This window comes from Engraulis encrasicolus, unplaced genomic scaffold (genome assembly GCF_034702125.1).
Source record: "Engraulis encrasicolus isolate BLACKSEA-1 unplaced genomic scaffold, IST_EnEncr_1.0 scaffold_117_np1212, whole genome shotgun sequence".
NCBI lineage: Eukaryota > Metazoa > Chordata > Actinopteri > Clupeiformes > Engraulidae > Engraulis > Engraulis encrasicolus.
The window spans coordinates 32,217-46,213 of NW_026944658.1; the positions used below are offsets into that span (position 1 = coordinate 32,217).

The 13,997-nt window shown below is 41.2% G+C and overlaps 1 long non-coding RNA gene across 1 annotated transcript; it reads right to left on the reverse strand.

Annotated features, from left to right (window-relative positions):
- Nucleotides 1-2,470: 2,470 nt before the first annotated feature.
- On the reverse strand, nucleotides 2,471-4,537 carry LOC134442121 (uncharacterized). The gene is made up of 3 exons (XR_010033313.1): nucleotides 4,428-4,537; nucleotides 3,077-3,166; nucleotides 2,471-2,973 (listed from the first exon to the last, which is right to left on the reverse strand). It is a non-coding gene; the product is annotated as an uncharacterized LOC134442121 (long non-coding RNA).
- Between the last annotated feature and the right edge of the window lie 9,460 nt (nucleotides 4,538-13,997).

The following is a 13,997-nucleotide window of genomic DNA, read 5'->3' on the forward strand; positions in this document are numbered from 1 at the left end:
GACTGCTGCCACATTGCTAAGAGCAGGTTGTTATTACACCTCTGACAGGTTAGGTTTAAGGATAGTTTTAGTCAGGGCACATACAAAAATGGATTTGAGTAAAAGTTGTCAATTCATAGTAAATACGTGGTAAATATGAAAGTAAGAGGAAAAATAGTACAGGTACAGCATTTTAGTGCAGACTATACAGGTATGTACAATATTATAAACATTGCTGTTGATTATGTTCTTCAGCCGCCAATCATGCCAGCAGGGTCTACTGAAGGTCTCTGGTCACTGCTTCCTCGTCATACTGCAACAGGCACTCAGTCTCACTTCTGGGAGCTGTAGAAACAACAAATAAATAAATACTTCGTCATGCACCTCATATTGACATAGCAAATATATCAATAAGCAAGACATATTGAGCCCAACAGGGATAATCTTACACTATATCAGTTTTCTGTGGTCTCTTGTAAGATTGCCCATCACCATCCTGCAAAACACTACCGTCTCCCTGCCAGGATCTGTAGGATGTAAGAAAATAAATCAAAACATAGCAATGCACAGCATTGACAACTTATCTATAAAGTAGCACAAGTCATATTGACAATGTAGGACAGGGGTGGGGAACCTATGTCTCTAGGGCCGTTTGCGACCCTTGAGGCTGTTTTATCCGGCCCCCGATATAATTTTAATGCAATTCCATCTTCACATGAAATATGACATATTTTGTAAAGGAATCTTAGAAAATACATTAGCAATACAATTAAGTTATATTCAGGGAACCTGAAGAAGTTGGCGTTTGTTTAAATGTGGCTGCCTTCAATATACAGTGCCCTCCATTATTATTGGTACCCCTGGTTGAGATGTGTTTTTTAGCTTCCAATTATTATTATTTTTCTCTAAATAATATGGGACCTTAATGGAAAAAAAGAGAAAAATCCAACCTTCAATACAAGTGCATTTATTCAGTGGGGAAAAAATCCCACATAAAGAAATAATTATTTGACATAAAATAATGTGTGTCACAATTATTAGCACCCCTGTTGTTAATATTTTGTACAACCCCCTTTTGCCAACAAAACAGCACCTAATCTTCTCCTATAATGTTTCACAAGATGGGAAAAGACAGAAAGAGGGATCTTCAGCCATTCCTCTTTGCAGAATCTCTCTAAATCATCCAGAGACCTGGGTCCTCTCCTCTGTACTCTCCTCTTCAGCTCACCCCACAGGTTCTCAATGGGGTTGAGGTCTGGGGACTGAGATGGCCATGGGAGGAGCTTGATTTTGTGTCTGGTTAACCATTTCTGTGTAGATTTGGCCATATGTTTAGGGTCATTGTCTTGCTGAAAGACCCAGTGACGACCCATCTTCAGCTTTCGGGCAGAGGGCAACAGATTTTGATTTAAAATGTCCTGGTATTTCAAAGCATTCATGATGCCATGCACCCTAACAAGCTTCCCAGGGCCTTTGGAAGCGAAACAGCCCCACAGCATCACTGAACCACCCCCATACTTCACAGTGGGTATGAGGTGCTTTTCAGCATGCGCATCTTTCGTGGCACACCAGACCCACTTAGAGTGTTTGTTGCCAAAAAGCTCAATCTTGGTCTCATCTGACCAAAGCACACGGTCCCAGTTGAAGCCCCAATACCGCTTGGCGAACTCCAGACGTTTGCGTTTATGATTGTGGGTGAGGAAAGGTTTTCTCCGTGCATGCCTCCCAAACAGCTTGTTGGCGTGTAGACAGCGCCTGATGGTTGATTTGGAGACTTTGTGACCCCAGGATGCTACCATTTGTTGTAATTCTGTAACAGTGAGCTTTGGAGATATTTTGATTTCTCTTACCATCCTCCTCACTGTGCGTGGTGGCAAAATAAACTTGGGTCCTCGTCCAGGCTTGTTTACCACTGTTCCAGTTGTTTTGAACTTCTTAATTATTCCTCTCACAGTAGATATGGGCAGCTGCAGTTGAGTGGCAATCTTCTTGTAGCCTCTGCCTGACCTGTGAAGGTCGACGCACATCTGCCTCACTTGTATGCTGTGTTCCTTTGTCTTTCCCATGTTTAAGAGTGGATAAGAGAAATGGCCTCGGTGTCACGTCATATTTATACCCCCAGGGAAACAGGAAGTGATGAATTACTAATTAAATGTTCCTACATACTCTGGTAAACTTTGTAAACTACTGTAGAAATGACAGAAATGCTTCAATTATATTTATTTCCTGGGAATTCTTAAGGGTGCCAATAATTGTGGAACAGGTGATTTAATGAAAAATAATTATTTTTTAGTCAGGGATTTTTTTATTTTCCTACAATTCATTTGAGTTGAAGGCTACATTTTCCTAAAATTTTCAGTGTGACAGTATTCTTCTGCAATAAACACTGAATTTATTTTAAGGCTTTTAACACATCTCAACCAGGGGTGCCAATAATTATGGAGGGCACTGTAGGCCTAAAGTGAAAGGGAAAATCCTGGTTTGTGTTCATAGTACGGCCCTTGGAGGACTTCTATGGCCCCTCGGATGAATTTGAAGTGGCCATTCGAATGAGAAAGGTTCCCCAACCCTGACGTAGGCTATAGGTTAAGCTTACCCTCTTTCACTCTACTGTGCCCATTTCGGGTTGACCTCCACACGCGTCTGTAGCACAGCACACAGGATTGCAGGACACAGCATCCTGCAGGACACTGCAAAAAACAAGGGGAACGAATAAATGACCTGTCCAGTTCTATAAAAAAGAAAAGAAATTTGATGCAGTGCCAGAGCTGTGGTAAAAGTAACCTTGGTTGTATCATCTAGGACTAGGGTGTGTGTGAGTGTGTGGTAAATCCAGTGTTCACATTATTCAGATATGAGAATTAATTCATTAATTTTAACTGATATCACCACATACCGATATCAGTGCCATTTCACCCTGCCAAGACACTGGACCTTCTATGATCAGGGCGTCCTCGTCATACTGCAGCAGGCACCCTGTTGTTTCTACAGCTCCTAGAAGAGACAAATAAATTAAATACTTCGCCATGCATCTCATATTGACATAGCTAATGTATCAATGAGCAAGTCATATTGGTCACAAAGAAGTTAATCTTACATTCTTTCAGTCTTCTATGGCAAGACTGCTCCTCATAAGAGCTGTTAGGCCTTCAAGTGACTCGTCTTCGCCATATTATGAGACAGCAGCCTGTGAAAACATGGTAAACAGAATAACCCATTAACCTTGGGTCCTAATATAATACATGGACATAAACTAGCCTACATTATTTAGACAATGTCAGTAGACCTCCACGTGAAACAATAAGAAAAAGTGACCATGCATAATTTAAATTTCTTGAAGAGGCCAGCTACACTTATTTGTGCAACAAGTGCTGTTTTGAGGACCCATACGTTTTAAGGACATGCTGCCTACTGTTGCAAATGCCAGGGTATTTCACATTGATTTCGGGGTGGCGTGCTCTATGCAACACTTATTTGTGCAACAAGTGCTGTTTTGAGGACCCATACTTTTTAAGGACAGGTTGCCTACTGTTGCAAATGCCAGGGTATTTCACATTGATTTCCAAACTATTTCTTTCCTAACTACAGGGACGTTAGTCGATACATAGTAATGACGCTACGACCAAGCTACTAGGGAATGTAATTAAACTAGTCGCTTCGCTACTGCCCAGCACTGAAAACCAACATACCCAGACGGCACACCAATCTTGCCAACGTCGCCTAGATGCATTTTTGCCGCTGTAAAATACATTGGCAAGACGTCCAAGCGTTAGTTCATCAGCGAAATGCCGGGCAGACGTGAAAAATGAGCAGTGCCCAGCAACTAGTTGATGAGCTAACGCAATAGCATGCTAACGGTAGCCTTTGTCAATCTTAAGCGCTGGGAGATGGTCACTCCCATGTAAGATCACTCCCTGACGTGTAGTCCCAGGTGATTCTATCAATCCCAGGCATTCTATCCCACCCGATTACATTTCTCGTATTATCATACACTACCACATACAAGCAATTTAGGGTTAGGTTTAGGGTTAAGGTAAGGGTTAGGTTTAGGGTACGTAACAAAAAACTAACATCAAAAAGATAACTAGCTCGGTGGGCTCGATAGTCTGGCTAGTGGGAGCGAACCGACTGGGGATCGAACCGCGCTGGGAGCGACAAACTGGGAATCATCTTTAGGCAGGGGAAAGGCAATTGAGAACGAGCAATGTCAAACAACTTACCATCAACAAGTATACTTAACATATTCACCGTTTCACTACTGCATTTTGTCATTACGATGCTCGCAAGTTATCAGAATTTACTAGCGTACAGCAGCAACAAGAGTAGTCACATTCATTGAGGGGACTTGTGCTACAACTTAGCAATGGCGGATCTGTGTTCAGAGGAGCTATTCAATCGCTCTCTTGAGTACTGAAACTTTAAACCACAGTTGAGTAAAATTTACTTACATGTATGTGAAGCCCATTTTCCGTTGGTATGTGAGGAACTTTCCCCCATGTCGCCAAGAAACTTGTAACAGTGAAACCACACAGACAGCGTGTGGTTCTGTTCAGATAGGTCGGTGTTGTTGACCGCGGTAGATGGCTTCTTTGTGGCTTGTGTGTGGAATTCGCATTGTGCGAATTAGTTGTACTGCCACCTAAAGGCTTGGTGTAGAACTAATTTAACCAGAGACAGTCTGTTTTGAACTTCCTTGAACAATCCTTGCTTTAGTTCAGAATAATTTAAAAACCAGAGTGGCCAAGCACATTGATGTTTTTCCTCAAAAGCAGGGGTGAGGAACCTTTTTAATTCAAAGGGTCACTTCAAAATGTAGGCTATGTCCAAGAAAGATCATTCAGATGTTTCTATTCTGATTTCTATTCGGTTCATTTAAATGTTTATAGCACCGATCGAATTGTTTGATCAACTTCATTTCTGAGCTTATAGTATCATAATAAAATGTACTGACAGCAGAGCTGTGGCTAGAAGAAAGGTTTAATGCAGGGGTGGGGAACCTTTTTCATTCGAAGGGCCACTTCAAATTCCTACCATGGTTATAAAATCCTCCGGGGGCCGTACTATGAACACAAATCAGGATTTCCCCATGAAATTTAGGCATATATAGACACCTTTAGGCCTATATAGACATATAGACACCTTTAAAGGTAGACACATTTAAAACAGTCCCCACCTTTTCTAGGTCCCCTGAATATAGGCCTAACTTAATTGCATTGGAAATGTAATTTCTAAGATTCCTTTAGGCCTGCAAAATATGTCATAGGCCTATTTCATGTGAAGTTGCAAAACATTATAATGATATCAGGGGCCGGATAAAACGGCCTTAAGGGCCCTCGAGACATAGTGTGAATAATTTCACATTATCACTTTAACAATTTCACTGTATTACCTTATCAAATTGACCTGAAAGAACACACAGGAAACAGAGGTAGCATTTAAAATCTGCGAGCAGATTTTATTGTTTCACGGCCGGAGGAGTTACTGCGTGGGGAGTCACCCAGCAAGTCCTGAAGTGTATACAGAAACAAACTTATTTAAAACAGTCCCAGTCCCACCAGTCCATGACATCATCTTTCCTATCATGCATATGTAAAACATAATATGATGAACATATATGGTCGCGTCTCCCCCCGGTTCCGTGATGGGCTCTTAGTGGCGTCTGGCATGTGACGGATAGCTTTTACCAGCCTAAACAGGTCATAGTTCAACTCCAAACAGGACGAGAAAGGCAGAGATGTTTTCCTTGTGGACCAGAGATGTCACATAACTCAGAGCAAAGGAGAGGGAGAGAGCGAGACAGACAGAGAAAGAGGAAAGAGAGAAAGAATAACAGAGAATACCAAAGTATAACCAATAAACTCCTAACGAAAGGTTACACTTTTATCACATTGTATATTTTCAATAATACATGTATAAATTTATTAACATAATTCCCTCCTCTTGAAAATATAATCATTATCACTAAACAATCACCATGGCTTTTACGCATGGTGTGTAGAATGAACATTTTCAAATATAAAGGTTAGAGTTGTTCAGTTATTCAGAACCATAACACTGCGTTAGTCTGCTCCATATTTGTTATTAACAGTTCCAAATTGTCTCAGTTCTTAAACAAGGCTGTACCCATGCTTGTCCAGGAAACGTCCTTCTCAAAGTCAGCAGTGTTCTTTTTTTCATCCATTGGAATCATTCTGATGGCACACGTGCATCTGCATAGACAACGCAGAGCGTCACTTTGAATCAGACACTATAAAGATCTGTCATCCAGACAGAAGCAAAAATACCTCCCCAACCTCGTTGTGGGCAAAGGTTTCAACTTGTCTGACCAGTAGACTCCTTTAATAACCAGGGTTACTGCTGAGAGAGAGAGAAGTGTCGATTTCCTGCCAATCACCTAGGTCAACATAAATATTTAAGTTCTGGACCAGCAGCTTTCACATGAGCATAGGGAGCAACTAAGGCATTCCTTAAAAATTTTAAATTGGTATAGCGTAGTCAAAACATCTATGGTGTCATTCTAATCACATAAAATTAGGAACAAAATCATACCTATGTTTCGAATATACACAATGTTAAAAGAAAATCATTATTTCTTGTTCTCTCAATGAAGTCTTAAACACACATAAGCCATGTATGACAGATACACGTAATATTCACTTCATCATCAGTGTCTATCAATCATCTTCGGATTTGTATCCACTCTCAAAGTCCATGTTCATAGAAAATGTCCAACTTGTAAGGAAAAACACAGTCTCACACTTGCATTCTCCATTGGCTCCTTGCTCACCAGTACTGAGACGGACGGTATGTAAACATGCAGTCCCTTTTGATGCAACCGGTCAGCTCTCTCCACTCCAAGTCTTAACGTGCAACCAAGGAAGCTGACAAGGGGGGACAAAGGGAACAGTTGCCCCGGGCCCTGGGAGAAGGGGGGGGCAGAATTGGGTCCTCACTAAACGTTGCATGTATTGGGTGAGGGGGCCTTTCAGATGACTTTGTCCGGGGCCCAGCCAAATCTGTCAGCGGCCCTGCGTGCAACTTGGAACTTTTCCTGCTGAAAATGAAGAACAGCGAAAAGCATTCTACTCTAAACATTTATCATTCTCAATGTGTTTCTAAATATGGTTAGTGAAATCAACATTGTAAGTAAATGTGTTAGGTTTGGTTAGGGGTGAAGTTTCAGAACAAGATCTCATTTAACATGCATTTGTTTTATGCACTATTCATTAATTTGAGGAGTAGCACATTTCAAAAACAGTCATTATTCCATGTGCTTTAAAGAATTACCAAACAAAATAAAACATGATGCATAAAACATCTGTAAATATCCTAAAATGTCTCTCCTGTTTGAGGCATGTGTCATCCACATGACTCAATAACACTGAAGTCATACCTAAACAGGCTTTGAGCACAGTAAACGAGGAGGATAATTGTTAACACAAATCAAACCAAGTTGGAGAGAAAATAAAAACAAAATACAGCATAACCCAGAAAGTTGTAAACCAAATAAAAAAGTAAAAAAGTAAAACACAAACACTTCCAAACACCCTGCACCCTCCATACATCAATACAGGAAAAGGCAAACACAGTCAGCAATGTGCCGCACAGAAAGAAGCGCTCAGTGGGCATCTTAACCACACACAGACAGTAACCAGGAGACGGGTGCAGCTGGAACAGAGAAGAGAGCTATAAAATAAAAACAAACAAAAACCCATGTCACCAGTGCCGACAAAACAAAACCCAAACATTGTCGCATAACCAATACTTGAAATAAAATAGACAGCACTATTACATGAGGACAACATTTATCAAAAGTACAACAAAATGATGAAAAACAACTTTACTACATCCAGTAAAGCCCTGAAAATACTCCATGCATAGCAGAGTGGACCTGACGTCAATTATTCAAGAAATGAATTATCAACTGTGGACTGCAATTGCATAACTACACCACTGGGAGAACCTCCCCAGAGGTAATAACCAGTACACCAAGGCACAACAGGTTCGGATAGATATGCACAGAGACGTTCCCTTTTGTTGACATAAAAAGTATTTGATGTACTGACACAAAACATAGAACAAATCACAAAATACTCTGAACTGGCCGTGCCGCTGAAATAAAAAGGAAGGGGGAAATCCAGAGTGTCTGCCCTAAATATTGCAGGAGTGCGTAAACACTCCGGACAGCCATCTAAATAGACGGGAAGGGAGGAGGCGGCCAGCACGACACAAACCAAAGAAAACAAACAAACAGAAAAGAATGTAAAAAAAAAAATATATATATATATGTTTGGGCAAAACAGCGATGGGCCAACTGCCCATGGTGAATTTAAATGATCAGACCCTCGGCGACACTCTCCTCACAACATGACAGGGCGAGAGGAGGTAGAACAGTTCGGATAACAGGGTCTGTCCAACCTAAACACAGACAAAAGGGACGTGGCCAGGGTGCTTGTCCGCGCGTAACCGGACCTCAGCACAGACCACAAAGGCAGAGGTTAAACCCCCCATAGACACTCAAACACCGGGAGAGCTCTAAAAGCCTTCTATTTCGGGGGTTTGTTAAAAAAAAATAAAAACCTTGGCCTAGTCGCCACTAACTAATTAGGCACTCAGTGGCCAAGCGTACAGCGTACTACAGCAAGACTGGGGGACACATTGTCTGGTGAACTGCACGGTTCAACCCGTTACACACAAATGGACAGAATCGGCACATGGAAAACAACAAGCATGCAACATAAAATGTAAAAATATAAAGCGACCTTGGGTTCCTTGAAAGGCGCTATATAAAACCAAGTTATTATTATTATTACTATTATAAAATTACTACAGCCACAGACATAGTTGGCTAGTAGTTAGGTCTGCATTAAACACTTCGCAACAGAACCAAACATATTGGCATGCAGTTCTCACTGTCGGTGTTCATGAGGTCATGGTAGATGTAGGGGCTTAGCTCAACTCCCGTCAGTGAGGACAGCGCACTTAAAACAGGGAGAGAAAAAAAAACAAAGTACGGGAACACGCCATCAAAACACAACACACAATACATCAAACTGGCAACACAAACCACCTTGCTGTCCACATCGTTACAACTAATAAGATAGGATGAGATTTGTCCTCACATAAACCTGTGGCACATAACCACTTTTAAAAGCAATAAAATTAAGTCATAACTGCGTCTCATAATATTTTGAAACAAGTAGGCTTAGGCCTATATAAAATGTAAGGTAAAATCTCACCCAACTTGTACATTTAGACATAACCAACCATAAACCATCCTTAAAGCAAAATAAAACCCAGACAGAGTCAAACAAAACTGACAAATAAAATAAAGAAATAAATCACAGTTGGGAGATAGCAAAAACAAACCAACTGCTTTAATGACCAGACAAGTGAGTCCAGTTAGGTAAACCCAACTGACGGCACAGTCGAGGTAGAACCCAGTGTGAAGAAGCGCCTTCATGCACACCGGACCTCCAGCGACATCCAGTAACAGTCATTGAAAAGTTAAGTACCACAGTACTGCAGGATAATGACATAACACAGTGTCGTGATCAATGCATCACAAAGTCAGTAGTGTCATTCAGGTAACAGGAAATTCATGACACTATGTCTGAACGGATGAAAAGAAAAGGGGAAAGAAAACAGAATTATCCCTCAGAAAAGCATAGACCTATGTTCAAACCAGTATAAAAACTCCAAAATAACCACACAAAAAAACAAACAGATTCATTAGGGCTTATGAAACATGTGAAAGTTTCAAAGACTACTCAAAATTAAATGGTCTTGGCTTCTAGAAAGTTGCAGGTTCACAATGAAAGTTCACAAACAAAAACAAATACATTGTGGAAACAAAATGTATAAAAATAAAATGAAAAGAACAGGATGACAAACCTCCATGTCGCCACATACCATCATATGCGACAGAACAAAAATGGTCCCCAAAAATAACTTTGCAGTAAATAAAAACACATACCCATTGTTTTGCTGTTTATACTCAGGAAAGTCAAATGTCTCTCGGACATTTTGGAGGATCACAACAACACGGACCAGACCGTCCTTCACTAGACGTCACAATCACTCATTCTTTACGTGCACTCAGTGAGGCAAATCACTCACATAGCCTACCCAACCCGGGGAGTGACACACACCCACACACACAGCATTCACACAGCCGGCATTCAAACATAAACAAACATGGACATGGACATAGACATGGACACAAACATGAACATGGGCCCATTGAGACAAACCCAGACATACAGACAGGTAGCCTAACCTATCAATTTAGAAAAAGTGTGAAGTTATGTCACACTCACTGCTCATTGACGAAGTGGAAGGGATATTTCGCAAGTTATCGCCATTGCCAGCTAACTTCCACTGAATTAAAAGCAAATTGGGTGCACACTAGAGATTGGACAAATCAGTTCTTCTTATCTAGGGAACAATCTCGAGCCCAATGACCCGTCATGCCACATGCAAAGCACAAATTATATTTTCGTCTCTGGGCACGGCTGCCACGCACTGGATTCTCAGTCTTTGGGAAAGAGAGTGCTCGAAAATCATCCAATAAGTCCCGATCTGCAGTCTGGGAATAATTTTCCACTACTGAGGATTGGGAGCGAGTATTTGTTCTACTCATTGTAGGGGTGGCAGAATTGACCTCGAGGGTCATCACCCCCTTTAACACATTGTGTGAGTAGAGAGGAAATGGGACAGGCGTCCGTTCAACTCGTGCTACGGCAAGAGCGACAGGGAGAGCAGGGGGAACAACTAAAATACAGGGTGTTGTGAGTGGAGGGTCCTGATATTGACCTCCTTCCTCACACCTTGTAACAGTCATCACATGGCCATCAGACACATACACAACAGTATCATCGTCATGTACTTTGTCAATATGCTTCATTTGCATATTCCTAAGTTTTGCTTCAGCAAGCCACAATTCACACACTCTGGCTTCTTCTTCATACTCAGCCATTTTTTCTTTGTGGCGAAGAAGCACATTTTCTAATAAGGCCTCACAATTTTCAATTGTAAGGCTTCCATTAAAGCCATATTTTACATTCCATCGCCTCACATAAGCTGAGGAGCCAGAATGCCGTTTTTCCATAAATTCAATATCACCACCATGATCAGGCTTTGGATTTGTGGTACCCATGACATAAAATGAGCTCGCTTCAAGAGATATAACGTGGTGTGACAAACCACCAGTTAGACTCTCAAAACAAAATATCACAAAGAAAGAGTACCTCAGTGTCCTGCCAAGGTTGAAATGTCACCATATGTCACCGGCTGAGGCAACAGAAATGGCTAAAAATAATTTAGAAAAAAAAAAACTTTCATCAATTTTGACAAAACAAAACAGAAAGATGTCCAACTATTACTGTACGACCTGCAGTCCTAAATTAATCACAGAGAAGTAAAATAGCACCGCATTTCGGGGAAGCATCCTCTGTCTCAACAATGGCAAAATTTTGAAAAGTTAAATTCTAATTGCAGAGGTTTAAAATTGCCATAAACAGAATTTGTTCAGTATCCAACTATTACTTTACACATTCAGCTAACAGCCAACTGCGGGGAAGTACTGCTCATTCTCTGATATGCAATAAATTAAACCGAGGGTCACCAAATACAGGTCATTTACAATTCCAAATCGAAAAATGCCCGGAGTTCCAAACTCAATTGAAAACAGACAATTTGTAGTTCCAAACTAAAAATGTCTGGAGTTCCAAACTCTATAGAAAACAGACCATTAATAATTCCAAATTAAAAATGTCCGGAGTTCCAAACTCAATAAGATACAGACTATTAATAATATTAAATTAAAAATGTCCGGAGTTCCAAACTCTACACTGCAGTTTTTTCTGTACTAGAGCTCAAAAAACAAAACAAAAACAAAAAAGCATACTACCTCATTCCTGTGCGGGCGTCAGTCACGTGGGTCAGTACTCAGTCAGTCGTCGCTGAATATGAAGGCGTAGTGAGGCGAAGCCACCTATTTCTGGGTCCCGGGTAAAAAACTTGGTGTCCGACGCGTCCCTACGTCTTCATATATCAGGGAGGACAATATTTTGAGTTCGGCTATCGAAGGACCAAAACATGTGAATAATTTCACATTATCACTTTAACAATTTCACTGTATTACCTTATCAAATTGACCTGAAAGAACACACAGGAAACAGAGGTAGCATTTAAAATCTGCGAGCAGATTTTATTGTTTCACGGCCGGAGGAGTTACTGCGTGGGGAGTCACCCAGCAAGTCCTGAAGTGTATACAGAAACAAACTTATTTAAAACAGTCCCAGTCCCACCAGTCCATGACATCATCTTTCCTATCATGCATATGTAAAACATAATATGATGAACATATATGGTCGCGTCTCCCCCCGGTTCCGTGATGGGCTCTTAGTGGCGTCTGGCATGTGACGGATAGCTTTTACCAGCCTAAACAGGTCATAGTTCAACTCCAAACAGGACGAGAAAGGCAGAGATGTTTTCCTTGTGGACCAGAGATGTCACATAACTCAGAGCAAAGGAGAGGGAGAGAGCGAGACAGACAGAGAAAGAGGAAAGAGAGAAAGAATAACAGAGAATACCAAAGTATAACCAATAAACTCCTAACGAAAGGTTACACTTTTATCACATTGTATATTTTCAATAATACATGTATAAATTTATTAACACATAGGTTCACTACCCCTGGTTTAATGGTTAGTGATTCTGAAAAACACCACTGGGCAGCGTGAACAAACATACACACAGACACACACACACACACACATTTTAGTAAAAGGCCAAAAAATGCCCTAGGGCCCCCAACAATCCCGTTGCCTAGGGACCCCAAAATCCTAGAAACAGGCCTGCCGACCCCCCACTCCCTCCCACCCACCTGACCTCACCCCACCCCACCCCACTTGAAATTGACTGTAGCAGCTCCCGACCTGATCACTGGCATTTACATATTAAAGGCTCTCCTAAGAAGGGGATGGGAGGGGGGCATGGGGGAGCCGCAAATGCTGTGGCTTGAGGTATGAGGCAATTTAAGGTGCAAAACTCATCCACATATTCCTCTTTTCATGCAGTGAATGTGAGTACATGTACGCCAAGTATGATAATTGAATTGCTTTTATCAGTATATTTAATAATAATATATATATAAATAAAACTTTTAGTTGTGTACATCTAGACTCATAGGTCTGAGTGTTGCATAAAATCAGAATAAGAGGGAAAATAAAATGCACACTATAACANTTAGCCAGAAACGAAAGGTAAATTGTCTAGATTCCGCTCAGCATTTTCTCAACTTTCTCATACAGTCGGTCCCCCTACAATGCACACCCTTTACCGAGGTAATGCCACGTCCTCCACCTCGGTACGTACCGGGCCTAGCTGCAGTGTACCCAAACAACCGCCGGGTGGCACTTGGGAGCGTTTGCACGCTTTACCACGTGGTGGTCTCTCTCTCTCTCTCTTTCTCTCTCTCTCTCTCTCTCTCTCTCTCTCTCTCTCTCTCTCTCTCTCTCTCTCTCTCTCTCTCACACACACTTGCTCTTGCATACACACAATACACATTCAAGCGCAAATGGGTAGGCAACATTTATTACCATATGGAATATTTTAGACGATGTTGACGGCATATTAATTATGCTCATATTCACCCGCACGCACCGATTCAGCGGATAACAACATGCCTAATTCAATTGTGTGAGTTTAGGGGACACCACAGTTAAGACACAAAAGTTTGGGAACCACTGGCCTACAGCTTACCTATTGCAGCGCTCCCGTGTGAGCTTGGACGTCCAAAATGTTTATTACCATATGGAATATTTTAGACGATGCTGACGGCATATTAATATATGCTCATATTCACCAGCACGCACCGATTCAGCGGATAACAACATGCCTATAAATTGTGTGAGAACACCTCCAGGAAGTAGGAAGAGTCATAAAAAGAATAGCCTAAATAACGTAATGAATTTTCTTTTTTTTTTTTTAAATGATGATCGGATGAATTGCCA